We start from the raw sequence: 26,851 nt of genomic DNA on the forward strand, positions 1-26,851 counted from the left end.
GAGCTACCGAAAGCACCGCATCCGCAGGCGTCGATTCTGGAGGCCGGTGCAGGAGTCATCGGGCCCTTGAAGTCACAAGCGTCGCAGATCGAACTCCTCGCAGTTGAAGTCAGGAGTGATGGCGTCAGCAAGCGTAGGGTGCTGCTTTGGGAAGTGCAGCAGTGCGGCGTGCAATACCCTTAGGTCGCGGTGCAAGCAGCGGCTCGATGGCGCATCAGATCGCGGCATCTGTGAGACCAGGGTCACGGTGCGAAGTGATGCGGTGCTCGTCGAGGTGCTGGCAGGTCACGGTGCAAGCAGAGGTGTAGTCGTTGCTGAAGCGCTGTCATCGGTTGATGAACTGGAGTCAATGGCACTGCCATCGGTAGATCAAGCCTGCGGTGCGGAATGAGGGCGGTGCATCATGTAATTTTGCAAGTGGTGCCCTTGAACCATGGTGCAAGCATTGGTGTCGATGTCGGCATCAAGCGGCGTCATCAGGGATACCAAGGCGGCGTCGTGAAGCGAGGCATGGACGGTGTAAGCTGCGGCACAGTGGCTGCGTCAGATGTCGTCATCAATGAGACCAGAGTTGCGATGCAGCATTGCAGCGGAACCCTCTGCGGTACCTTCAGGACACGGAGTCAGCAGCGGCGTCATAGACGGCATCAGGTTGCTTTTTATTCTGTTGCAGCACAAAACACATGGTCCCCAGAGCTGATGGCAGAAGAACTTGAAGTCTTTGCTGTTCCTGAGACTTCTTGAACAGGGGGCAAGCTCTACCTCAAGCCTTGGAGATACTCAAAGAAAGAAGTTGCAGAAAGTGCCGTCCAGTCCTTTCACTGGACAAGACAGAAGCAGCCACTGCAGGCCAACACAGCAAAGCACTCAGCAAAGTGGTAGTTCCTCCTCACAGCTTCTCTAGCTCTTCTTCTTGGCAGTCTTCTTGGTTCAAAAGAGATCTAAAGTTCAGGGGTTTGGGCCCCACTTTTTATAGCCCATAATCCTTCATCCTCTCAGGCAGAGAGTGTCTGTGCCCATCCAGAACCAGTTCTTCCTCTCTGGTGTAGCTTCCTGGCAGGAGGTGGAGACGGCATTGCCAGAGGGTGAAAAGTGCTACGCAAACAAATGATGGACGGTATGCTGAATAAATCATACATTCAATCCGAGTCAAGAAATCTGGGTTAAATCCATCATTCTTTTGCTCACCATGCCACCCCAGTTTAGTGCAGCGGTGCAGAGTGTGATGCCCTTCAGTTGCGGTGCAAGCAGCGGCTCGATGGTGGCGTCGTCGGTGAGACCAGGGTCGTGGTTCATAGTGATGGGGTGCTCGTCACGTTGCTGGCAGGTCACAGTGAAAGCAGCGGCGGCGTCATTGCTGATGTGCTGTCATCGGTTGACGAACTGGAGTCGATGGCGCCGGTTGGCCAAGGCTGCGGTGTGGTATGAGGGTGGTGCATCATGTAAATTTACAAGCGATGCCCTCAAACCACGGTGCAAGCAGCAGCGTCGATGTCGGCGTGAAGTCGCGTCATCTGGGATACCAAGGCGGCAGCGTTAAGCGAGGCGGTGCGGAGTGCGGTGACCCCAGCATCTCAGCGGTGGCTTCAGATGGCACGGTCAAGGTCACGGTGTGGCGTTGCAGTGGTGCCCTCTGCGGTGCCGTCAAGACACGGAGTCTGCAGCGGCGACGTAGATGGCAACAGGTTGCTTTTTCTTCAGTTGCAGCACAAAACAGAAAGTCCCCAGTGCTGATGGCAGAAGAACTTGAAGTCTTTGCTGTTCCTGAGACTTCTTGAACAGGGGGCAAGCTCTACCTCAAACCCTTGGAGATACTCAAAGAAAGACGTTGCAGAAAGTTCAGTCCAGTCCTTTCACTGCCCAAGACATAAGCAACCACTGCAGGCCAACACAGCAAAGCACTCTTCAAAGTGGTAGTTCCTCCTCACAGCTTCTACAGCTCTTCTTCTTGGCAGTCTTCATGGTCCACAAGAGATCTAAAGTTCAGGGGTTTGGGCCCCACATTTTATAGCCCAAAATCCTTTGTCCTCTCAGGCAGAGAGTGTCTGTGCCCAGCCAGAATCAGTTCTGTCCTCTCTGTTATAGCTCCCTGGCAGGAGGTGGAGACACCATTGTCAGAGGCAGACCAGGCCCATTCAGGCCTTCAATAAAACCAGCACAGCCATCGCACCCCATCTCTGGAAAGTCATCAACATCTCCTTCAAGTCAGCAACCTTCCCAGAGAGCTGGAAGCATGCCGAGATCAACGCCTTATTAAAAAAAAACAAGGCGGACCCCAAGGACCTCAAGAACTTCCGGCCCATCTCCCTGCTCCCGTTCCTGGCGAAGGCCATAGAGAAGACCCTCAACAGAGGACCTTTGAGAGAGGCAAGATGGCGGCCGTGTAGAACGGCCGGGAAAGCAGCTCGACTGAGGAGATGCTGGGTTGAGAGACAGTATGACCTCGAACACCCGAACACCCGAAACCTTGGAGCCGCGGAGCATAGCGGCTTTGTGCCTACGAGGTCACAAGGATGTAGGGGTATGAATCTACAAAAGATACGGAGATACATTCTAACCGGCAGAAAGAAGTGCGATTGAATTTGTGATTAAGCCTGCCAAAGGAAATATTGACTTTACCTATGCGACTTGTCTGTTGCGGGCCGCTCAAGAGGCTACTGCTAGAAGTGCTGCAGGCGGCAAGGAGGCGGAGAAGCGCTTCAGGTGTCGGTTTGCTGGCAGAGGCAGCAGAGGCTGCGGAGTTGGCGATTACTACGGAAACACTGCGGAGCTGGCAGGCAAGGCGGGGCCTACAGCGGAGACGGAGGAGGAGGAGGCAGACCGAGGCGGAGGTGCCGCGGCGATCGGAGAGCCAGCAAGGGCACTCTCACCGTAGCGCTGGGAACACAGCCCTGAGCGTTCTGGAGCTCCCTACAGACCTCAACCCGGAGGAGAAGGGGAAGAGCCGGGGAGACAGCACAAGCGGTAAGGAGCAGTTTGGGCTTGCTGAAAGAAGGAGAGAAATTATGGCCCCCAAAATCACTGCGAGTGCCAAAGCTGCTGCTAAAAGGAAGGCTGCAGCGGAGCTAGCTGCTTTAACGGCAGATAAGGATCTAGAGGGCAACAGGAGGAAGAAGCAAGATTCTCCCATAAAAAAATTAGCACAGCAACAAGGGAGCAATAAAGCTCACCCAGACTCCCAGGGCACCACCCCGATATCTAATATTTTTCAAAAACTGGTCAAAAATAAGGACTCTAATGACCCCAGTGACTCTATTGGTCCGAATAACGATGATATCCAGGCTATGGCAAGGGTCAATGATGATGGGGGGAGCCCCAAAAAGACTGTGGTAGCACCCAGAAATGGAACAGATACAGACACATCTATGCTCCACGATCAAACTGGAGACATAGAGGGGTGTAAGAAAGCAGACACGGGCGTATCAGGAGATGCAACAGGAGAAGCAGAGGACATTCTGCTAGTTGCACCCCATGTGCTAGAAGAAATATCGGAGGAAGGGAACGGGGGTGATGCAAGCGACAAGAAAGAAGTCCCTAGCGAGGCGTTCTTCTCAGTGTCGGAGGGTGGGGAATGGTCGGAGGAAGAGGAAGGCAGCCTGGATCAAGAAGTCAGTGGGTCCGACACTGACAGTGACCTGGAGCAGGTTGGTTGCAGTCCCCCAATAACTGCAGTGAAAGTCACCTCAGGCTCGAAAATCCACCTCCAAAAAAAAGAACAGCAGACGTCTAAATCTGCCAGGCCGGTTCAAGATAGTCCAGGAGGGGACGCGTCACAAATGTCTCTCCTGGAGGTTATACATCAGGAAATAATCTCGCACAGGGAAGAGGCTCAACAGGAAAGCCGCAAATCTCAGGCTGCAGCCAGGAAAATGCAAGGTGCGGTCAGAAAACTGACAAAAGCGTGTGTGAGCCTGGGAGAACGGGTTAATAACTTGGAAGAGCGGGTTGTCTCAGCGGAAGCCGAGTCAGCAGCGGCGTCCAACACGGCGGATCTACAAGGAACACAAATAACGGATATACAATGGAAATTGGAGGCGCTGGAAAATAGGTCACGACAGAATAACCTGCGCATTCTGGGAATTCCCGAAGGATCAGAGGACTCAGATATGAAAGCATTCGTGGTCAAGCTATTTGAACACGTCTTTACAGATCTGAAAGATTGGGATTGGTCTAGGGAGGTTCAGAGGGCACACCGTATACCTTTTAAGATTCAGAAAAATGCTAAAGAGGGGGACAAACCAAGGGCAATTCTGATTTTTTGGGGTAATTTCAACCTGAGGCAAGCAATCTCAGAGAGAGCGAGACCTGATAAAAAAAAAGTTGTTGACGGTTATTCCTTTTTTGTGCGCCCTGACTTTTGTCATGTTACGGTGGAGAGACGCTGGAGGTTACGGCAGATGATCAAACCATTTCAGGATAAGGGCATGCAGGCGTATCTGATTAATCCTGCCCAATTGAAAATAATTAAAGATGGAAGAACATTATATTTTTCCTCTGAGATAAAGGCCAAAGAATTTCTGCAGCTGTAGGGTACTTAGAAATGTGTGGTAAGGCATAGTAATGTTTAACAGTATTTAGTAATATATGGAATTTTGTTTGGTATAATTAACCTGATTTGTATTTGGGGAGCATTTTGTTAAAAGGGATCGCTATTTAGGTTAATAACCATCACAATAGGTACTCGTATGGGTGTTGCAGTGTGTAGTATACATGGTGGTGGGTGGTGGGGCTATAGGAATGTAAGGATGGGTCACAGGTTCTAATCTCCTCAATTCGGGCTGCGAACCATCACGCTGCACAGACCTTAAGTCTGAGCGCCTCTAAGAAAAGGGGGGGGGAGCTCTGGCTGGGAGTGGGGAGAGGGGCAGCAGGGCAGGGAGGGGGAGGGTGGGAAAAAGTGGGTAAAAAATAAGAAAATTTTTGAGATGGAAAGGTGTATAACTAAGGCTATGACTAGAACTATACGTATGGATAACAGACAATGCGGGGAAAAGAAATATGGTTATAATGTCAGACATTAGGATTTGTACTATAAATGTAGGGGGATTAAATGATTTGAAAAAACGACAAAGGATGTCCCATTGGGTTAGATCTAATAATGTAGACATTTTATGTATTCAGGAAACCCATATACCCTGGGATAAAAGGAAGTTGCTGGATATGTTTGGGTATACGCTGATAGGGTGCTCATCACAAACATCGATGATTAGAGGTGTGGCTATTTTGGCAAAATGCAATTTGGGGGGGGTGAAACGTAGCAAATCTGATGGGTCTGGTAGATGGGCCATAGTGGAACTCCAGATGGGGATCACGCTCTGCGTAATTTATGGCCCAAACGAAGATGAGCCAACAGTCTATGATAAGCTGGAGGAAGAATTGGCTAATTGGGCAATCCCGATGATAGTTTGCGGTGATATGAATATTACAGCTGACTGGAAACAGGGAAGCAGGTATATAGGGCGTAAACGGAAGGTAAAGAGAGCTCTCGACTCTCTAATACAGTCACATGGTTTGGTTGATGTGTGGGGAGAAAAAATGCCCGGGGATCCAGGATATACATATTTCTCACATCCCGCACAGAAATATTCTAAATTAGACTATTTCTTTGTGACAAAGGGAGAAATTTGTAAGGTTAGAATTGTCAAACTACCAAGAATTATCTCGGATCATAATCCCCTGATATTGACGTATAAGACCCCCAATATCCAAAGAAAAGTGTCAAAGTGGACTTTTGAAAGGAAACTCCTGAATGATGAAAGGTTTGTTAAGCACATTAAACAGTGGGCGAAAGGATTCTTTGAAATTAACAGATATAGCGCGTCTAGAAATAGCGTATGGGAATCCTTTAAGGCCTCATTAAGGGGGGAGATAATTAGCTGCGCAGCCAAATTAAGGAAAGAGGATAGAAGCAATGTGGAAAAACGCACTCTAGAATTAGCAGAAGCTGAGAAATGCCATATAGTGGAAATAGTCTCAGGTCAGGATAGCTCGGGAACGGCTAGATCTATGGCTCTGATCAAGGGGGAGATTTTAAAAATAATTACACAGAAGGAGGTCTGCAACTATCAGACACATAGAGCAAGGCGATATGAGACAGGCGAGCAAGCTGGTAGGGTTTTAGCCCTTCGCATTAGGCAAGAAACAAATAAAAATAAAATTGCGAAGATCAAATATAATGGTGTGGAACATACAGATCCCAAAGCAATAATGGAGGTATTCCAGAAATGTTATCAAAAATTATATGACCAGGAGACTGGGATGGTACCAACTTCGCATGACTATGGGCCACCATGCCCAATGGTGGGAGAGGAGGATAAGATGCAATTGGACCTAGATATAACATCAGAGGAGATTAAGACTGCCTTATACGAACTAGCAGCGGGTAAAGCCGTAGGTCCAGATGGGTTACCACTAGAAGTTTATAGGGCTTTGGAAGATGAAATCCTTCCTATGCTTGTAGACCTTTTTAATGGAATAATCTGCTCTGGGAAGATCCCCGACACATGGAGACAAACTAACATCGTAATATTCCATAAGAAGGGGAAACCTGAGGAAAATCCCGGTTCGTATCGGCCAATTTCGCTGATAAATTCGGATGCAAAACTTTACTCGAAAGTATGGGCTAAAAGACTCGGGAGGGTTATCGGTCAACTTGTCTCACCCTGGCAGCATGGGTTTGTCCCGGGAAGGGGTACAACCGAACACACGGCGCGGGCAATCTCGCTATTTGACGCAATTGCGGCTACGGGGGGAGATATGGCCATGATCCTTTTAGATGCCGAAAAGGCCTTTGACCGTGTGGTCTGGGATTTTATGTGGGAGGTTTTGGCTAGAAGGGGCTTTGGAGAGAAATGTAGGAATGCAATTAAAGCTATGTACATGGATCCTGTAGCCAGAATTACCGCAATGGGTCTGCAATCAGAAGAAGTGGTGATTAGGAGAGGAACTCGACAGGGATGTCCCTGCTCCCCGTTACTCTTCTCACTCTTTATCGATCCTTTTATTAGGAAAATCCTTGCTTCTGATAACATATCCCCAGTTATAATCAATGGCTATAGTACCAAATTATTGGCATATGCGGATGACTTGGCAATCACTACCACGGATCCGCAAACGGCAATGATTGAACTTACTCATCTCGCGCATGAGTTTGGACTATGTTCTGGTTATAGGCTTAATGCGGAAAAAACTATAATAATCAGCACAAAAAATATTCATAGAAGAGACCCAAGATATGTGGATTCTGCGATTTACCTTGGGGTAAGAATCAATGCTAATGTGGGGAAAATTATTCAGGAGAATTATCTGCCTTTACTTACTTCAATAGATAGAGAACTCAGAAGAATAGATGTCTTACATTTATCCTTGATCGGAAGAGTGAATGTATTGAAAATGTCAATGTTTCCGAAATTGCTGTATCTATTCCGTGCCATACCCTTACTGGTAGAAGAGTGCCTGCTAAAAAAAATGGAAGCTGTTTTTTCACAATTTGTGTGGCAATATGGAAAAACTCGGAGATCTTTGGCTCGACTTTCTGCACCTTTGGAGGGAGGAGGGCTATCTGCACCTAATTTGAGGTTGTACCATTGGGTTTGTTTAATGTTGCAAATGAACTACTTATTGAAATATGATGTCCAAGAGACTCCACCTGGCTCTCATAGAATTCCGTCAATATATGAACTAATAGTAGGAGAAAGGGCTCAGGGGCTCTTAACACGAGAAATTAACATTTTATACTTTAAAAGGAGTAAAAGCAAAGTAATGCTAAGCGCATGGGGCACTTGGAAGGCAATATTGAAATTTCTGAAAATCCCGAAGATCAATGTTACGATTGACTTATGGAGCTCAAAACCCTTTTCTCATCTTGGACAGAATAGAAATAGCAGTACATGGAAGATGCTGGGTATCAGATGTCTGGGGGATGTCATATGTAGGGATGAATTACTAGGGTTTGATCTCCTACAACAGAAATTTGGTATTCCGGCCAGTCATTGGCTTTTATATAATCAAGTCAAGCAAACGATCAGTTCATTTAGACCGAGATTAGCAATACAGGAGTTAAATCCTCTTATGAAGTATGTAATAAATGGTGGCAAGAGGATCAAAATAGGGTATAGCTATCTCTTGAAGGGGCTGGGGGACGATATTGGACAAATAGAGTCTGCCTGGGCTCAAAGAATAGGGGATCCAAACATAGATGTAGATTACGTTCTTGCATTGAATAAAAGGGTATTAAGAGCAACTAATTTATAAGCGCAGCATTACAAGATGGTTTTTAACCTGTATTATACCCCCGCAAAGTTGTTTCAATGGGGTTTAAGAGACAACGATAAATGCCCCAGGTGTAATCAAGGCCCAGCGGATTTACTGCATATTTTTTATTCTTGTCAGAATCTTACACCTGTTTTAACAGAAATGGAAAAAATTTTATCGGGGCTGCTAGAGCACCAAATATCTCTATCCCCAACCACTGTCTTGCTCGGCAGGGATGAAAACTTATTAATTGAACATGGAGCTGAAGCTTTTATTTTTCTATCAGTGGCTGTTTTTAGAATCTTAATTGCCGCGGCCTGGAAAGACCCGATTGCGCCCTCTTTTCAGATGTGGTTAACTAGGCTGCTAGGGATCCATAACATAGAGGAATGCCTATACAGTTTTAAGGGTAAAAGGAGGAAAGATTATGGTAAAAAGATCTGGGCTCCTCTTAGGAACTGGAGAGAGCTGAGATGAATAGACTTTTTTGAGCTGAAGGGAGAACGATCCTCCTACACTGTCAGGACTGTAACATTCTTGCATATTTCATGATTTTTATGAAGATACAGAAATTGGTATATATTAACTGTCTGATTTTATTACATGCTATCTAGTTTAAGTATATATGTGTAAATGTCTGATTGTATCACATGGTATCCAGTTTGTATTTGTAACTTTGTTTTATATTCCGATCCATCTCAATAAAAAAATATAAAAAAAAAAAAAAGAGAAGACCCTCAACAAACAACTGACCTGCTACCTCGCAGGTATCTTTTTTAGAGAAGGGCCAGCAAGGGAAAGCCAGACAAAAAATACCATGGGAGATGCGCACTCGGAAGAACTCCTACAAATCGTAGCGGTTCCATCAACCATAGTTAATTTGTCTACAAAAATTTTAACAACAGACGAAGAATCTGTGTTAAACTTGGGATTGAAATTTGTTCCAAATAAACGAACGGATTTTACAAAAATAAAAATGGAAATGATCGCCTTTTGTCGTAAAATTCGACTGAAGGCCTTTTTCAACAATCAGCCACCTATAAATAACCACGAAGCAACAGGACTGAGAAATAAGTCCACATTCATCCCTAATCAGAATATCCCGAAACAGATCTATGCTTTTGAGCAAGTGGTCCTATCCTCAATAAATAAGCTTGAGAAAAAGAACAAGTATGTCAAGTCGAATCTAAGTAAAGGCCAACAGGCAGCACTGAAAGGTCTCAGTGAGGACCGCACAATCATAGTCAAACCCGCCGACAAAGGCGGAGCCACTGTTTTGTGGCCCAGGGATAAATATCTGAAGGAAGGAGAATCTCAGGTAAATAATCAAACCTGGTATAGGAAATTATCAGTGGACCCAACTAAAGAAATCCAATCTAAAATAGCTGATTTGATCCAAATGGGATTTGACGGTGGTTATGTGGGACAGATAGAAAGAGACTTTCTTCTCAAAAAATGTCCCCGCATACCACTGTTGTACTTCCTCCCCAAGATACACAAAAATCCAGCAGAGCCCCCTGGACAACCAATCGTCTCAGGGTGTGACTCGTGCTTGGAACCACTTTCTAAGTACGTTGACTACTTCCTGAAGCCTTTTGTGATTAATGTCAAGTCTTATCTGCAAGACACCACTGACTTTTTGGTCAAAATCGAAAATATGGAGTTTAATCCCTCCACTGAGATCATGGTCACTATGGACGTGACATCACTATACACGCAAATCCCTCAAAGTGAAGCACTTGAGGTAATGGAGTTATACCTGGATAGGAGAATAAGACCTCACAGGGTCCCCACGTCTTTCATTTTGGAAATCGCTGAACTAACATTGAAGAAAAACTATTTTCGCTTCAATGATGAGTTTTTTGCACAAATCAAGGGGACAGCCATCCCACAATTCCCTACATCATGTGATGCGTTTAAACATTCACGCCCCTTTCCAACATGGCGCATTGATGGAAAGCCACTGCAAGTTTGAAGTGCAGCTCTGAACAGAAGATACTGGGTAGGTGAAGATTCCACCGCACCGCATAGCCTTGATATGTTATATCGACAAGCAGTTTGTAACCGAGCGCTTGTCTCCCCATTAGGATACGGGCCGCTCGAATTAATATTGAGCTCATCCCTCTTCAAGCCATCTTAAGCAGCGAGGACAAACCCCTCCGAGTTGGAAGCACAGGTACACATGGGTGGGAGTTAAGGATTTTTAAAGTGTCCGCGAACAGAACAAGGAAGGGTCACATTTCATTATTATTGTTGCAGGCAGGCACACGAGACCTACAGGGGCGCCTGAAAAAAACGCTGGATGTCCACTATATTTTTGAATAAGAAAGAAGGGTCTACACGAATAAGGTATGAACAAGGAGTTTACATGTCTTTGGTATCGGAAAACAGCTTGTCATTGGAACAGAGAACTGATCCAATTTCATTGGTTTTTCACTCTTTTAGAACCTACGGCAGGGACCCCCGTATTTAAAAAACGAACCCCACTAAACTGCGACGACTCCTGTAAGGTAATCACCTTTTATTTATTTATTTATTTATTTATTTGCACACTTGTATCGCGCTGGGAATCGACTCCCAAAGGAGTATCTCCGCGCCATTGGCAGCATCTCAGAGCAAAAAAGCCCTATCCTATAATTTATTAATTGTCCAACCAGAGCTAGTAATTAAACAGGAAAGTTTTTAATTTTTTCCTAAAGGGAAAGAGTTCCTTACATGATCTGAGTTCATAAGGAAGTTCATTCCAAAACTTCGGGCCTGCTACTGATAGCGCCCTTCCCCCTTGTCTTGTCTTCCAGAACCTGGGGACAACTAACAATTCACGATCTCCAGATCTCAGAGATCTTGAGGGGATGTAAGGACTACATTTTTGTGTTAGGTAATGAGGACCATTACCAGTGATGCACTTGTGGATGATGCAACAAGTTTTAAACAACACTCTCTGTTTCACTGTGAGCCAGTGGAGTTTATTTAGTAGTGGTTTAGAGGGAGTACGAGCCGGGGCATTGAGAACAAGGCGGGCAGCCGTGTTCTGCACCACTTGCAGTCTGGCAATGATCCCCTCATTTGCGGCTAGCAGCAAACCATTACAATAATCCAGTCTACTCAACACGAGCGACTGAACTAGTGTTTTCCTGGTGGTATCAGGTAGCAGGGGGAATACCCGTCGGAGAAGCCCAATTACATGGAAACAGGAACAGGACCTTGCAGTCATTATATATTTGAACGACAAAATGAGGCTATTCAGTACAAAAGAGGAACTGACGTAAATTTCTTTTCCTTTTCCATTTATATTTTGCACAAACTCTGCAGGAAAAGTCATAAAGCCCTGCTGAGAACACGCAAATTAACATAGCGAGTTCGAAACGCGTCGGCCACATGGAGACAAGCATTGCATAAATGTCTAGGAACAATTTGCTCCTTTAATGACTGAAACATTGATTAAGTCCTTCAGTCCTATTCACACTGTGCATGATATTTATTTATTTTCTCTCCATTTGATTTTTCTCTATTTTTGATTGTAAATACACTTCACTTAAAGTGCAAATAATGAATATTTGTGTTGGTACACAAATTACTGTGCAAATGTACACATGAGATGTTCAGATTCACATTCTGTTGTTTATGTATGATGTTTTTGTGATTAAGTATATGTTTTTTTTTTTTAATAAGTGTATGTTAAATGTATATGGTATGTCTTTTCGTACAAACTATTTTCTAACCGAAATGTGTATGGTCAGCACTATTTTTCTAAGAACCTCGAGGAAAACAGCATCCTGGACCCTTCCCAGTCCGGGTTCTGCAGCAACCACAGAACCAAAACTGCCCTCATCGCCACCACCGATGACATCAGGACCCTGCTAGACAACGAAGAAACCGCGGCCCTCATCCTCCTGGACCTGTCAGCCGCCTTCGACACGGTCTGCCACCGCACACTACGAACACGCCTCCATGACGCCGGGATCCAAGAGAAGGCCCTGGACTGGTCCACCTCCTTCCTCTCTGGCAGAACACAGAGCGGCCGCCTTCCCCCCTTCCGTTCTGAAGCCACCCAGATCATCTGCGGCACACTGCAGGGCTCATCCCTCAGCCCAATGCTGTTTAACATCTACATGTCACCGCTCGCCCAAGTCGCCCGACTGCACAACTTCAACATCATCTCCTATGCCGATGACATCCAGCTGATCATCTCCCTCACCAAGGACCCCTACACCGCCAAAACCAACCTCCATGAAGGAATGAAGGCTGTCACAGAATGGATGAGGAACAGCCGACTGAAGCTGAACTCGGACAAGACAGAGGTCCTCATCCTCGGATCCATCCCCTTGGTGGCCAACCGCACTGGGAACAGCTCCTACCCCCACGACCACGCACGCAACCTAGGGATCATCCTCGACTCCACCCTCTCCATGACTAAGCAGGTCAACGCTGTCTCCTCCTCCTGCTTCAACACCCTCCGCATGCTCTGCAAGATCTACAAGTGGATCCCCACCGAAACGAGAAGAACGGTCACCCAGGACCTCGTCAGCAGCAGGTTGGACTACGGTAACGCCCTCTATGCAGGAGCCTCGGCCAAACTCCTGAGACGGCTTCAACGCATCCAGAACACCTCTGCACGCCTGATCCTCGACATCCCTCACCGCAGCCACATCACACTCCACCTGAGAGATCTGCATTGGCTCCCCGTCAACAAGAGGATAACCTTCAAGCTCCTCACCCACGCACACAAGGCACTCCACAACACCGGACCAGCATACCTCAACAGACGACTCAGCTTCTACACCCCCACCCACCAGCTCCGCTCCGCCGACCTCACCCTCGTCACAGTCCCCTGCATCCGAAGAACGATCTCAGGAGGCAGATCATTCTCCCACCTCGCCGCCAAGACCTGGAACATCCTCCCCAAGATCCAAGATCTTCTGACCTTCAGAAGACTCCTTACGACCTGGCTTTTGAAGCAGTAGCAGCATCACTCCCCTCCCCCAGCACCTTGAGACCCTCACAGGTGAGTATAGAGCTTTACAAATAATATGATTTATTGATTGATTGATTGATTGATTCAGGTGAAAGGAAATCTCCTCCCCCTACTCTAAATGCAGCTCGGGTCTATCCAGCACTTCCCTGACCCATCTAGACTCTATGGAGCCACTGCTCCTCTCCAGTCCCTGTCATCCAAATACCGGACAGTCAATCCACAAACCCAGCAGAGGCCTACTATATGGCTGAGCAAGAAAATACCTACTTTCTAAAAGTGGGATTTTCAAACACAGAATGTAAAAATCACCTTCACTAAAAGATGCATCTTTAAATTCTGAGTTCAGGCATACTAAACTTTTTTTTCTACCTTGTTCCCAGGGCCAGTTATGTTTATAAGATGTTATAAACAAACTCCCCATTCTGTGCTATGGGAACAGGTAGCCTTGCAATAGTGAAAAACGAAATTGGCAGTAATATACTATCAGGACATGCCACACACACCAGGGCATGTCCTACCTTCCCCATACACTTCACCCTGCCCACAGGGGTACCTTGGGCCCCAGTCCCAGACCAGATTAGTCCCAGACTGCACACAGGCTCTGCAATGATAGGTCAGAGTTACATTTATAGGCTGCTTGTGTGTGTGGAACAATCCAGTGCTGCCGCCCAACAGCAGCATTTGATTTACAGGCCCTGGCACACTCAGTGCACTTTACTAGGGACTGAGAAGTAAATGAAACATGCCATTCATGGAACCACCAATCCATAATACAATTTACAAAAGGAGCACTTGCACTTTAACACTGATCAGCAGTGGTAAAGTGCCCAGAGTCCTAAAACCAACAACAGCAGTTCAGTAAAAAATAGGGGGAAGAAGCAAAAAGTTTGGGGATAACCCTGCATAACAGGCCATTTCCAACACATATAAAGACTGTGCGCACATCCTAAAGCACTTACTTGGTTTACTGTTTCTTGTGGAGAGAGGACTCTCTCAGCATCGCTGCCGAGCATCATGTGCAGCGGCTCAACTTACCTGACTCTGCTTCCCTCACATTCCTGATTTTGTCTGCTTCTCCAGTTCTCTCATCAGCACCTAAAAATAAAGGCAAGGGCATCCTGTGTTAAGAGACCAACAATAAAAAGTGGAGCACTGCAGCCTTGTTTTGTTTTTTCACAAAGACACAGAGTTTTGAGAGTCTTTGAAGACTATGACGTTTAGTGAAAGAAATGCAAGACCACAGAAGGGGTCAATGTTCGCGCATAGAGTTCTGTCTAAAAACATTCCGTATCAGAGAGTGTTTATGAGGAACAAGTTTGGATAACAGTTAAAGGAGTCGCTTTGATGTTTCCTATGATTCAATTGAACCCCCTTGTTAGTCCATGAGTAACAAGGATGAGTGAAACCTAAACTTAATGTATTGTAATTGTTATCACTTGGGTTTTTCGAGTAATGTAGCATCTGATCCTGACCTATTTATTGTTTCTTCCATGTGTGCATGATTGCCCAAGTCCAAGGTGTGCGTCTAAACCAAGACAGAAGGAAAGCTGATGATCGCAACAGAACATGAGGTCCAGTTTGCCGAGACTGTTTCTCTCTTTTAACCTCTCTCTCACCCCCAAACCTCTTTGCTTTGAAGGAAAACTGCTAGTATTCGTTATATCCAAATCCACATGTTGAGGGTTGACTAACGGGAAATAGGGTGGGCTCTCTTTGCTCCTGCACAGCATGGGTATTCAGATGAGTGGACTGTGACACTTCTATAGTACTGCCCATCACAGTTCTCCCTCCATTGCAGCAAAGATTTGATTACAAAATGTGGAAGAAAAGACTGTCCCTGTCTCCTCATGACATTGGGCCTGATCTAGAGTTCAGCAGATACTGATGGGCTATCAAAAGAAGCTATTCAGCCTTCCACCGCCATGGAGGTCTGTCTGCCCTATTTAGTATTTGGAATTTTGACGGAGGAAAATCGATTATCCACCTGCCGCCCACAACACATTTCACTTCGTCTGTAGAAGGCGGTATACCCTAAAATTGGTGGATGGACCAATGGAATCCAGTATCCCTGTCCACAGTATTAAGAGTATAATTGCTGTTCCATGAAACATAACAGTTTAACCCCCACACCTGTGCCGGAAGAAACGGACATAACATAGCCAAACCCTGCCTACAACCCCCAACCCCCTACAATCAAGGTCTCTGCTACTACAAACTGTTTGACTATGTGGTATTGGTGGAGGAAAACCAACAGAAAGCACAACAGCACAGAAGATACGTACAACTTGTAATACTTTTTTTAATGCATCATGTTAGCGAGTATCACTAAACTTGAGTTTATGTACATTAAAGAATATCTAACAACAATATCCCCTGTATCTCTGCCTGATCATATTCCTCACACTTCTCACCCATATAAAATACTCTTGCAACACAGTTTTACTACCCACCAACCTCAAATCTGTAAGGTGTGGCACATTTTTAGGTCCGGCGTTAGCCAAGACCATTTGATTATACTAAAATTATATATATACCATTCTTAAAGAGGTTTTCAGCCACCTCTCTTCATCCATTGGTCTGCTGTTGTGTCATTCACATTTTGCTTCCACCCACTACATCATACAGCATGGGTCAGTGAGTGAATGTACATCAGCCACTAGTTAACTTCATTTTGTGTGACTGTATTTTGCTCTTTCACAATAAGCACATCCACACTTAAGGTAGTTCCTGTGAGTGCTAGTGTTATTGCTTTATAATTACTTTTGTATTACCTTTGTGTTTAGAGCTCGAGGAGAAAACTGAACCTTTCTAGCAGATGTGAGCACAAGTCACATTCCATGCTTTATCAGTTCCCGTCTCCTGCCAATTTTGTTGTAAATTCCTTTTGAAATGTCATTTGTCTATCTGACTGCTGGTATTTCTCAGCATAACAGATAGCATCCACTGGAAACCGTTCTATATTAAGTTATTTTCTTTTAAGTATGCATTCAGTACACAAACATAAGTGGCTAATTCTTCAGAACATGTTTATTCTGAAGTCAATTTTATCAATGGTTCTAAAAAAAACTTTGACCAGGAAAAAATCAGCCTATATCCTATTTAGTTTATGGCACTTGTAACATTTTTGTTTAATTTATTTTATCCTCCTTCTTTCTTTCGTTCATTCTTCCATCTTTCTTTGTTTCTCACTTTCTTTCCTTATTTCTTTTTCTTTTCTTCTTCTTTTCGTTTGTCTATCCTTCTTTCTTCCTTGTCTTCTTTTTTCTTTCTGTCTTACTTTCTTGCCTTCTTATTCTTTCTTTCTTGCCTTCTTTTTTCTTTTCTCACCTCTTTTCCTTTCTTTCTACCCTTCCTTCTTTCTTGTTTTCTTTCTTTCTCAAAGGTAAGAGTTTGCCATCCAGTAGCAGAAAAATTGACTTTTTCAGACCTGTGTTAGCCAGGACGTTTTGATGGATAAACTGTTTCACCATCTTTATCAAGACAAAGCAAATGTTATACTCTCTAGAGTTAAAAGATTGTTTTAGGAGTTTTGATTTCACTAAAATTATGTGCATGCCGTAGTTACTTATAGGGGTTTTATGCAGCACTTATTGCAAACAGCCCCTAAAATATGCTCATTTCACAACTCATTGAACTGCCATGAATCCTCTAAACATTTGACTGGGAAACACCTCTCTATAGTTTACAATAACAGCAATCTAGTGAACTTTAGGTATGCTTCCCCCTCTCATTCAAATATAAAATCGCCCTCAGGCAAATCCCTTGCCGGCAATACCCCCTACAACCCACATGTCTCTTCAGATTCACAACCCATGTCATCTAGGGAAGGTAGTAATTTGACACCTCTTTCTACCCATCTCTCAACTCCCATCCCAAATTCAATCTCCATGATCAATCTATTGCAGGTCAACTCCCCATTTCATCTTCACTTTCTAATGAGGCTCCCTCAATTACCTCTTCAACTTTTTCTTCCAATGGATCTCTCGCTCAACCTACCACACAGTGCCGCGCCAGGACACTCCAGAGTATTTGTTGCGCGCTACAAGCTCTTTATAACATAACCTCCCTTAAACACAATAAACCCTCCATTCTGTGAGGATAAGCTGTATAACTTTAAGAATGATCCTAAACTAGTTAAAGAGAGCATACTGATCTTATTGCACACATTTTTAAAAATAGAAAAATTCGGGAATCTCAGTTTGACTTCTGGGACCAATCATCAGAACCTCTCCTCTACGCTCTATTACTTCTGAAGGGACATCTTGGCTAGGGATAACCTAGGAATAGTCACGGGAAATTTCAGCCTTACTCTAACCATCACTCCAGACCTATGAGGATTACAGATCACCTGTCTGATACAGACCTTCAGTCCCTTTTACAATCCTACAATTCAGTCCATTCTGTTTCCTCTCCCTCTACTTTCAATATACAAACTATTTATTACCCCCAATCCATTTAGAGAAGCCAGTGTTAACCTGAGATCTAAGAACATGGAAAACTTACTTCCGGTCCAAACCTCATACTTCGAAAGCGTTGTCACCAAATCTCACATCAAATTGATGCTATCTAATTGCAGATCAACAGCAAGACACATAGATGTTACTGCAGACATGATCCTCTCACCTGATCTAGACCTCCTGATCCTAGTGGAAACTTGGCTCAAGGAAACCTCTTCACCAATCCTGTACATTCTAGTTCCCCCAGACTATAACATAATTAGAATGGACAGACTAGTTAAAACTGAAGGTGGAGTTAAAACTGAAGGTGGAGTTGTTTGCTCCATCGATCAAGTCTCTGCTTGAGATAGATTCACTCTGCTTTGATATCCTCGCACGAACACCTGGAACTCGAAATCTAGAACAATGACAAAATCAGTTGTACATGCCACTCTTTCTACCACCCCCTGGAGATAACCCTGTGTTCACTGAACAAATGATGGAGACCATTTCAATGAATGTGGACCCATCTCACAACCATATATTTCTTGGGAACTTCAATTTCCATGGGAATAAATGAAAATGATCCATTATTAAACACCTTCAAGACCTTCCTATTTGACATGAATCTCGCCCAATTATGCAACAAGCCCACGCATATCAAAGGTGCCACCCTAGACCTTATCATAGCCAAAGATAACATCATTCAACTTTACGATATAGCACCTTCCAACTGGTCAGATCACCTCTTAATCTAATTTAGAATCCTGGAGAAAATATTGATCAGACAAGGTCAACCTCGAAAAAACAAACAATGGTCTATAGATCTGAGACCAATAAAAACAATGAACCGCCCCTTAACCCCTTCGATGCGGATGACAAAGCCAGCTCGTCATGGGCGTTACCTGCGCTACGCGGATGACGAGCTGGCTTTGTCACAAACCGCGCGATTTTCAAATTTCAGCGCACAGCGGGAAAACACGCTAGCGCGGTAGCGGTTAAAACCAAAGGATTAGGGCACTATACAGTTGTAAAAGGAAAGTATCCTTTGGATTCTATGACAAACTTTCGTATACCATTCATCTATGCCATCAAGCTGGTGTATATTCACCCTTCAGGTTCATACACACTCAAGGGAATTGTACCATATATTTCCCATAAAAAGTCATTGATCTTCAGAGTTACAAAAGTATAAATCAAATTATTGATTAAAAAGCAAATAATGCTAGAAATAGTGGTTAAAACAAGGGAAAACCCTGTGCCTAACAGACACCAAATATCATAATGTCAAATCAACAATGTACACATAGGCTCCGATATAAATCACTAATTAATTAACAATTCATTAAAAAATACAGTAAAATGTCAAAAGAGAGTACATAACACAGACAAAATCCATATGTCCTTGGTTTGTTACATATCTGTGTTTCGACAATGATTTAGGCATAGATCTTGGTACCCAGTACTCGTTGACCTCTGCCTTTCTCACAGATTATGTACTGAAGTAAGTGTCGACGCGTTTCGATGGATAAACTGTTTCACCATCTTTATTCAGACAAAGCAAATGTTATACTCTCTAGAGTTAAAAGATTGTTTTAGGAGCAATGTTGATTTCACAAAAACCTCCTATGGACAGTATTTCTTGTTACCACGGTACTGTTCAAATTAGTACGACGTGTAATATATCCACTCTATGTCCAATGTTTTATTTATTAAAAAATATATCTGGATGATAAAGAGACAGCACCCTCTATATGCACCATATTATAGCCAATAAATCAATAGCCTTTCCATTTTCAACATAAAATCTTCTTATGTATCCTCTACATCAAAAAATTTTTGAATTAAAATAGAGTCCAGAGACCTCCTTTCTTTGGGAGCTGATTCACTGGTACTCGTGGACTGGTTCAATTAACCGATCGTCCACATCACCTCCCTCTTTGTAATTAGGGTTTGAAATGGGCGATCACTGCAGCAGAGTCTCGTCGTAACAGTCGGGATAGATGGCCACCATGAGAAACATCAATGCAAATGATCTTACCACTATGAGCAATATTCTTCTTCAGCCACCCCACACCATGACAAACTTGGATGATCTCTCCAACCACTACACTCATTCCATGATGGATATCTTCAATACACTTGCTCCTCTACATCTCAAAAGAATCACTAACAAGCATTCTCAACCTTGGTTCAACAGCTCCCTTAACGAGGAACAACATATTCTTAGGCTCGCAGAAAGAGCATGGAAAACTTCTCCTTCCCTAGCTAACCTCAAACTACGAAGGAAGACTCGAAATGTCTATAATAAACATAGATATATGCAGCTCTAAAGCTGATCACTTTAGATCGCAACTTGACATGACCAAAAATAGGCCTAAAAACATTTTGAAATCATCAGACAATAATAGAACCAACCCTCCAATCAAATCTAGACACTTAAAGACTCAATCCCAAGCAGTGAGGAGTTCTCAGCCCATTTCTCTGAAAAAACAAGAAAGATCGAATTAATTCTGCAACTCTCCTTACCAGCCTTACAGAATCAAGCTCTCACCTCCCCGGTCTCTGGTTCACCATGGATGAGCTCTCCTATAATCGCTCTGGCTGCTTTTATTCCAAAACATTATGCTTTGTGGAATACCTTCAGACTTACGGATGAACTTGAGCTGCTTAACATTTTAACTACTTTAAAACCATTAAATCACCTCAACGATCCCATGCCCAGCAAACTCTTTAAATAGCTCACCTCATACATTTTCCCGCTTTAGTCGAAGATTGTACATGAATCCCTCACACAAGGCCTCATTCCAGATTGTTTCAAGATCGGTCAAGTCATCCCCATACTAAAGAAACCTAAGGCAAATTTATCTCATCCTAATAACTTCAGACCTATTTCTACTATCATGACTCTATCCAAACTTCTCGAGAAATATGTACATACTCAACTCTGTAATCACATTAACCATTTTCAGCTCCTCGACCAATTCCAGTCTAGTTTCAGATCGGTTCACAGTACAGAAACCACCTTAATACACATTGTAGATGATGCCCTAAGACTACTAGACCAGAATGAACCTTTCCAACTTATACTATTGGATCTCTCATCAGCATTTGATACTGTCAAACACGTACAGTGTTAAATTGGTTTATCTAGTCCCTTCAAGGTAGAACTCAAACATTCAAAGTACACAATGACCTTTCCAACAGTATTCCTGTTTCAATTCCACAAGGAGCCGCACTATCACCTACACTTTTCAACCTGTATCTGGAGCCCCTCACCGAAATTCTGAAACAATCTAACATTAAATGCCATATATATGCTGATGATACCCAACTATATATGAAAAATTCTTCTCTGGAAGACATTGCTACTCTCAACCTTGCACTCTTAAAAACGCAACAATGGTTATTGCACAACCACATTTTACTAAATTCACTCAAAAAAGAATTCCTCTTGCTCGCCCCACACAATCATACTGATCCCATTTAGGACTGGCTCAAACAGGTAACAGCCCAAAAATGCACCCCACATGGAGTTAACTCCACTAGGTCACTAAGCCTAATTCTGGACAAATGCCTAAATATGCAGGATCACATCAGTGCTACAGCAAGAGGAGGCAACTACCAACTCTGCACATTAAGGAAAATCAAAAAGTTCCTGCCACCCTCTGACCTGCAACAAGCTGTCCAGTCCCTTGCGATCTCCCGTTTGGAATAAGGAATTGCAACCTTGGTTGGACTCCCCAAAACCAACCTGGCACCTTTACGAGCCACTCTGAACTCTGCTGCCAGACTCATCACTGGCTCAAGAAAGCGTGACCACAACACACCTGATCTATGCCAACTGAACTGGCTGTCCATTGACGCAAGGATCAAGTATAAGATAGCTTGCTTGACCTACAACGTACTGCACCATAACACACCCTCTTACCTAGCAAATAAACTAGAACTACCGGGTGGGAATCGCTACGACTTAGGTCTTGATGAAAGTCTACCAATCTGTGGAGACACCCATGGACTGAAACTTGTCAACCACTGAAACTACCATTTTATAGGTGCGGGGGATCACCAGAGCACCACACACTGTTTTTAATCTTACCCCTCACTGACGAATAAAACATTGACTACAGGATAGGAGGTATTTTTAATCTTGTCACTTCTTTTCTGCTAACACTACAGAAATCACGACCGTCATAGAACCAGATGGTCTCCCTCCAGGTGGAGGAAGGTTGACTGCCTGGTGAATGGAAAATTTGGGTGGAAAAGGACCCAATGGCAAAACCAACCACCTATCTTTTTCAAGCAGATAATCCAGATATACCACTACCCACAGGTTAGAGTGTATGAGGGCCTTTGTACAACACTCATAGACCTTGGCTTGCTAACAACATGTGATACATTCCCTTTTGATTATAAACTATTGGGAATGGAAGCAGAATGAATCACAGCTTCTTCCTCCTTTTTCTTGATTTTTTTTAAAGGTCCTATCACAATGAGCACATTCACACACAAAGTAGTACCCTTCAGTGGCAAGGAGTACTAAAGTATAGTGTGATTGTTTTTAAGACCAAAAAAATGTTTGCCTTTTGTCAGGTTTTTTTTTTAGATTAATGAACACACAGCAGCTTCTGGAACAATAAAGTTTTACAAAAACCATGACAAAACAAAACAAGAATTACCAAAACTCTGGTGGACTCCAGACATATTGGATTTGCCAGTGCTTGCTTAACATGTTCAAGGTAAGCCAAATGTATAATGTAAACATACTCGAACTAATCTATAGATATTTACGAAAGCGTATGTAGACTTGTAATAACAATAAATAGAGGTGGTTTGATTAAAAAGAACACCCCTAATATGAGGCTCCCCTTGATCCCTGTATAATCATTTACTCTCACTAACCAATCAAACTAAACAAAACTTGCACCCCAAATAAATATAAACAAAACTCACACACTGCTATGTTAAATTTTTAAATATCACACCTAAAAGCTATGATACGATATCCACGCACATACCAGACATACCAAATACATGACGTGTTCTCTATATGAACCCCCCAATACCTGAAGGTATACCCACAAGTCATCATTTCTCATTCAAGTATTAATGTAAAATAAAGGCATACACACATTAATGTGTGTCCCACATACACTCTCACATGACCATTCATAACCCCATTAACACACAATGGAAAGAGAATGAACTACGTCTCTTGCAATATAACACCTAGGAATTCTACACACTCAAATACACAACTATATCTGGCATAAATCATAATGTGAACATCACAAATGAAAAGCATACACAAAGGTCAGAAGATAAGGGAATTTATTAGAAATGGGTAAAAATGGGGGAAAATGCAACAACAATCTTCATTGTTTGGGGACCTTTAATATACATGTGTTTCCAGCTGCCTGACTCTATGGTGAGCCATATAGATTTCTCTAGTTGGTCTTCGATCCCTTCGCAGGATTTCCAATTATTCTATTGTGCAGTTAGAGGTCCGGTCACTAAGTATGGGCCAAAAATCCGTTACGCTCGCAAAATTTGCGGATTTTCGGCAATTTCACGATCGGCGAATCTCGCGAAATTGCCGAAAATTCGCAAATTCGCAAGCGGGCGACACATGGTCACAGGAGACAACTCTTTTGGCACTTTACGCAGCTGTAGTGTAGGAAAAGCACTATACATTTACCCAACGAGGTAGCACATACTGATTAGCCAGTAGAAAGTACTCCAGTTGAGTAGTGGTGTCGCACAAAACGATGGCGTCTTCTTGGATAAATACGGGCAAGGTTCATTCTGGCACGATGCTCCTGTCACAAAATTTAAACCTCAACAGGAAGCACTTACAGATATAAATAAAGCTGGTGCCCGAGTTGAAGCTCAAGTTCAGTAACGCATTCATCAGCCCAAAAACAATCGCAAGCTTTGTCGAGGGTGGGCAGGTGTGCTTTCTCCCCATATCTACCGTTGAAAATTTGCTGTGATGCTGGATAGAGGCCTCTGCATCCTTCACTTTCACGAGCGCAATCCCTGTGCAGTTCCTGTGTCCAGGAGCTTCTTTCTCCTCATCTGCTGCTCTGATCGGTCTCTGACTTTTTTACACACAAGAGGCATGTGAACTCGCATAGAAGCCCGCCCGTTTGGCTCCGCCCACACACTAGCTGTGTCCACCGTCCTCCCGCCATTTACCCACTATGATGGACAGCTCACTTCGGCGCAATGGCATAGTAACACAAACATGGTCACTAGAAACAACTCTTCTGGCACTTTACGCAGCTGTGGTGTAGGAAAAGCACTATACATTTACCGAACGAGGTAGCACTTACTGATTAGCCACTGTAGACAGTGGGAAACAGTCTTTTTGGGAAAATCCACGAGTGCGCAAATTTTTTCGCTAACTCGCTGATTTTTTTGCCGATATCGCCCAAATTATTCGCCAAGACTTACCTGTCACCAGTTCCTTCAGCCATAGTGGTTCCAGCTGAAGCATATGAGTAGCATATATAGTGGAGATCCTGTACAGATGATGGTTAGGAGGCAATTGACTGCAGTCCCTTGAAAGATGTGTACATCAACGTGATGGATTTTCCATCAATGGACACTTGCACATCAGACAACAGATTCCATCAATCAGAGACCGTTTAACCAAAAAGGGACCACTGCAATTTGAGTGAGAAGGTAACACATTGGTTTACTACTCCATTATCCATGATGGATGCATCAGGCGTCCGTCATGTTTGGTCTTCTGACAAAAACATAATTGTCAGCATAGGGAATGCCTAACAATAAGGCGGACTGGAAGTATGTCGCTGCAGAAGCATCCATAATCCATTACGTTGCATATGTCACTAACAACTTTACAACTTTACAGTCCCATTAAAATCGACAGCGTTTCACTGTCTCTTGTGCAATTTCTGTCAATCTTGACGAAAGTTTAAAAAATATATATTTATCAAATTAAAAATAATGTGTTGTTATGTGGAAAAAATTGGGAATTTTATATAATGTTGTGATGTTCCATCATGTGTCTAGCAGTATCCTTTATACATTGCATTTCTATGATGCAGATATATCCATCACCCATTCCAGACATGACCAAAGAAGGATACATCAACATGATGAGTGGGTGTGTAGAGACCACATTTGGATCAGACCATGAGGGAAAGACATATCATTAAGAAGTAGAGTCTTAACTGCAAAACCATACAGACATTGAATTTGCAATTTCAATTAGAATTGTTGCCGGACATCAGAATTCAGACTGTCATACCACCTAGTGTGAAGATTATGGTAGTGTTGCAATTCTATGCCACTGGTTCTTTTCAGTATATAGCGGGAGAGTCAAATGAGATGTCTTAACTTTTTCAAATGTCCTGAACCAGGTCCTGCTTGCTATGCTCAGGCACATGCATGACAACATTTTGTTTCCAATGTTTTCCGCAATTCTAAACAATATCAAGGCAGAGCTGTATGGATTGAGAGGCACACCACATGTGGTAGTTTCCATAGAAGGTACCCATACTGCTCTGGTACCACCTCATCAAGGGGAGCAGGTGCACCACAACCGAAAGCATTTATACTCTATTAATATGCAAGGGGTTTGCATTTCGTGACTCTGTATCACCAGAGTCTTAGATATCCTGGTTCTACACACGACTTACTGGTGCCACACAACAGCAGCATACCACAAAAAATAACAGACCTTTCCCCAAGGAGAGCCTGACTTGTTGGTAAGTTTCATCCATTATGGTTCACCCAAGTTAACTGTTGTAGTTGGCTATGGGTAGCATACATCAATGTATAAAGTTAGTTTTCTGATTTCATGTTTTTCGGGTGACTGAGTGTATCCTGGTCATACTTAGCTATTGACACATTTGAAGACACCAACAACTCCATGGGGATACTATTTCAATGAGGCCAATGTGCAAACAAGGGTTACTGCAGACTTTTGGGCTCCTATAACCTGGTTCAGGTGCCTGGACAAGACCGAAGTGGTCCTCCTCTACACTTCTGGCAAAGTTAGCATGATTGTTGAACTCTGCTGTATGTTTCACAATACTGACTTTTGGAGGAACACAACATTCATTCCAGATTACACAAGTGTCTGTACACATTGTTGATGTGTCCTTCTCACTTGCTGGGTTTTTGGATGCAGATCCGTGGGATGGTGGCCAGGGCCTGATGGGCAGAGCAGATATCTGGCGGGAGTGTGGAATGGGTGGCGGTGGTTGAGGTGTGTGGGTTCGGCATTGTGGAGGGCTTCGTAGGTGTGTGTGAGGAGTTTGTAGGTGATCATTTTGTTGACCAGGAGCTAGTGGAGGTCTCTCATGTGGCCGGTGATGTGGCTGTCGTGAGGGATGTTCACGATGAGTCTGGCGGAGGCGGTTTGGATGTTTTGCAGCTTCTTTTGGAGTTTTTGCGTGGTGCCGGCGTACAGTGCATTGCAGTAGTCACATCTGCTGCTGACGAGTGCATGGGTGCCTGTTTTTTTGGACTCATTCTGGACCCATTTGAAGATTTTCCAGAGCAGGCAGAGCGTGTGGAAGCAGGATCTGGTGGTTCATTGACAGCGAGGAGTCCCGGATAATGACAAAGTTTTGTGGGTGGTCTGTTAGAGTGGGGAGGTTCCAAGCGTTGCCGGCCATCAGGAGTCATTCCAGGCAGATGGGGTGGGGTCTTCTCTGAGTTGAGCTTGAGGCAGATGCCCTTCATCCAAGTGACTACTGCCTTAATTCCACAGTGGAAGTTATTATTGGCTGCTGTGGATTCGTCGGTGAGGGAGAGAATCAGCTGGGTCTCATCGGCGTAGGAGACGATGTTGAGTCTGTGGTTTCTGACAATGATTGCATACGGGGCCATGTAGATGTTGAAGAGGGTGGGGCTCATGGAGGATCCCTGTGGCACTCCGCAGTTGAATTGTGTGGGGTCTGAGAGAAAAGGTGGAAGTCTGACTCTCTCTGTTCGGCCGATGAGGAATGAGTGGGTCCAGTCAAGGGTTTTGTCCTCGGATTCCGGCGTCAGGAAGTCTAATGCAGAGGGTCTCATGGGAGATCGTATTGAAGGCAGGCAATAGGTCGAGGAGGATGAGGTCTGCGGTCTCGCCTCTGTTGAGGATGATGAAGATGTTGTCTGTGGGGCCGAGGAGAGCGGTCTCTGTGCTGTGGTTGCTTTTGAATTC

Source organism: Lissotriton helveticus, chromosome 1_1 (assembly GCF_964261635.1).
Source record: "Lissotriton helveticus chromosome 1_1, aLisHel1.1, whole genome shotgun sequence".
Classification (NCBI taxonomy): Eukaryota; Metazoa; Chordata; class Amphibia; order Caudata; family Salamandridae; genus Lissotriton; species Lissotriton helveticus.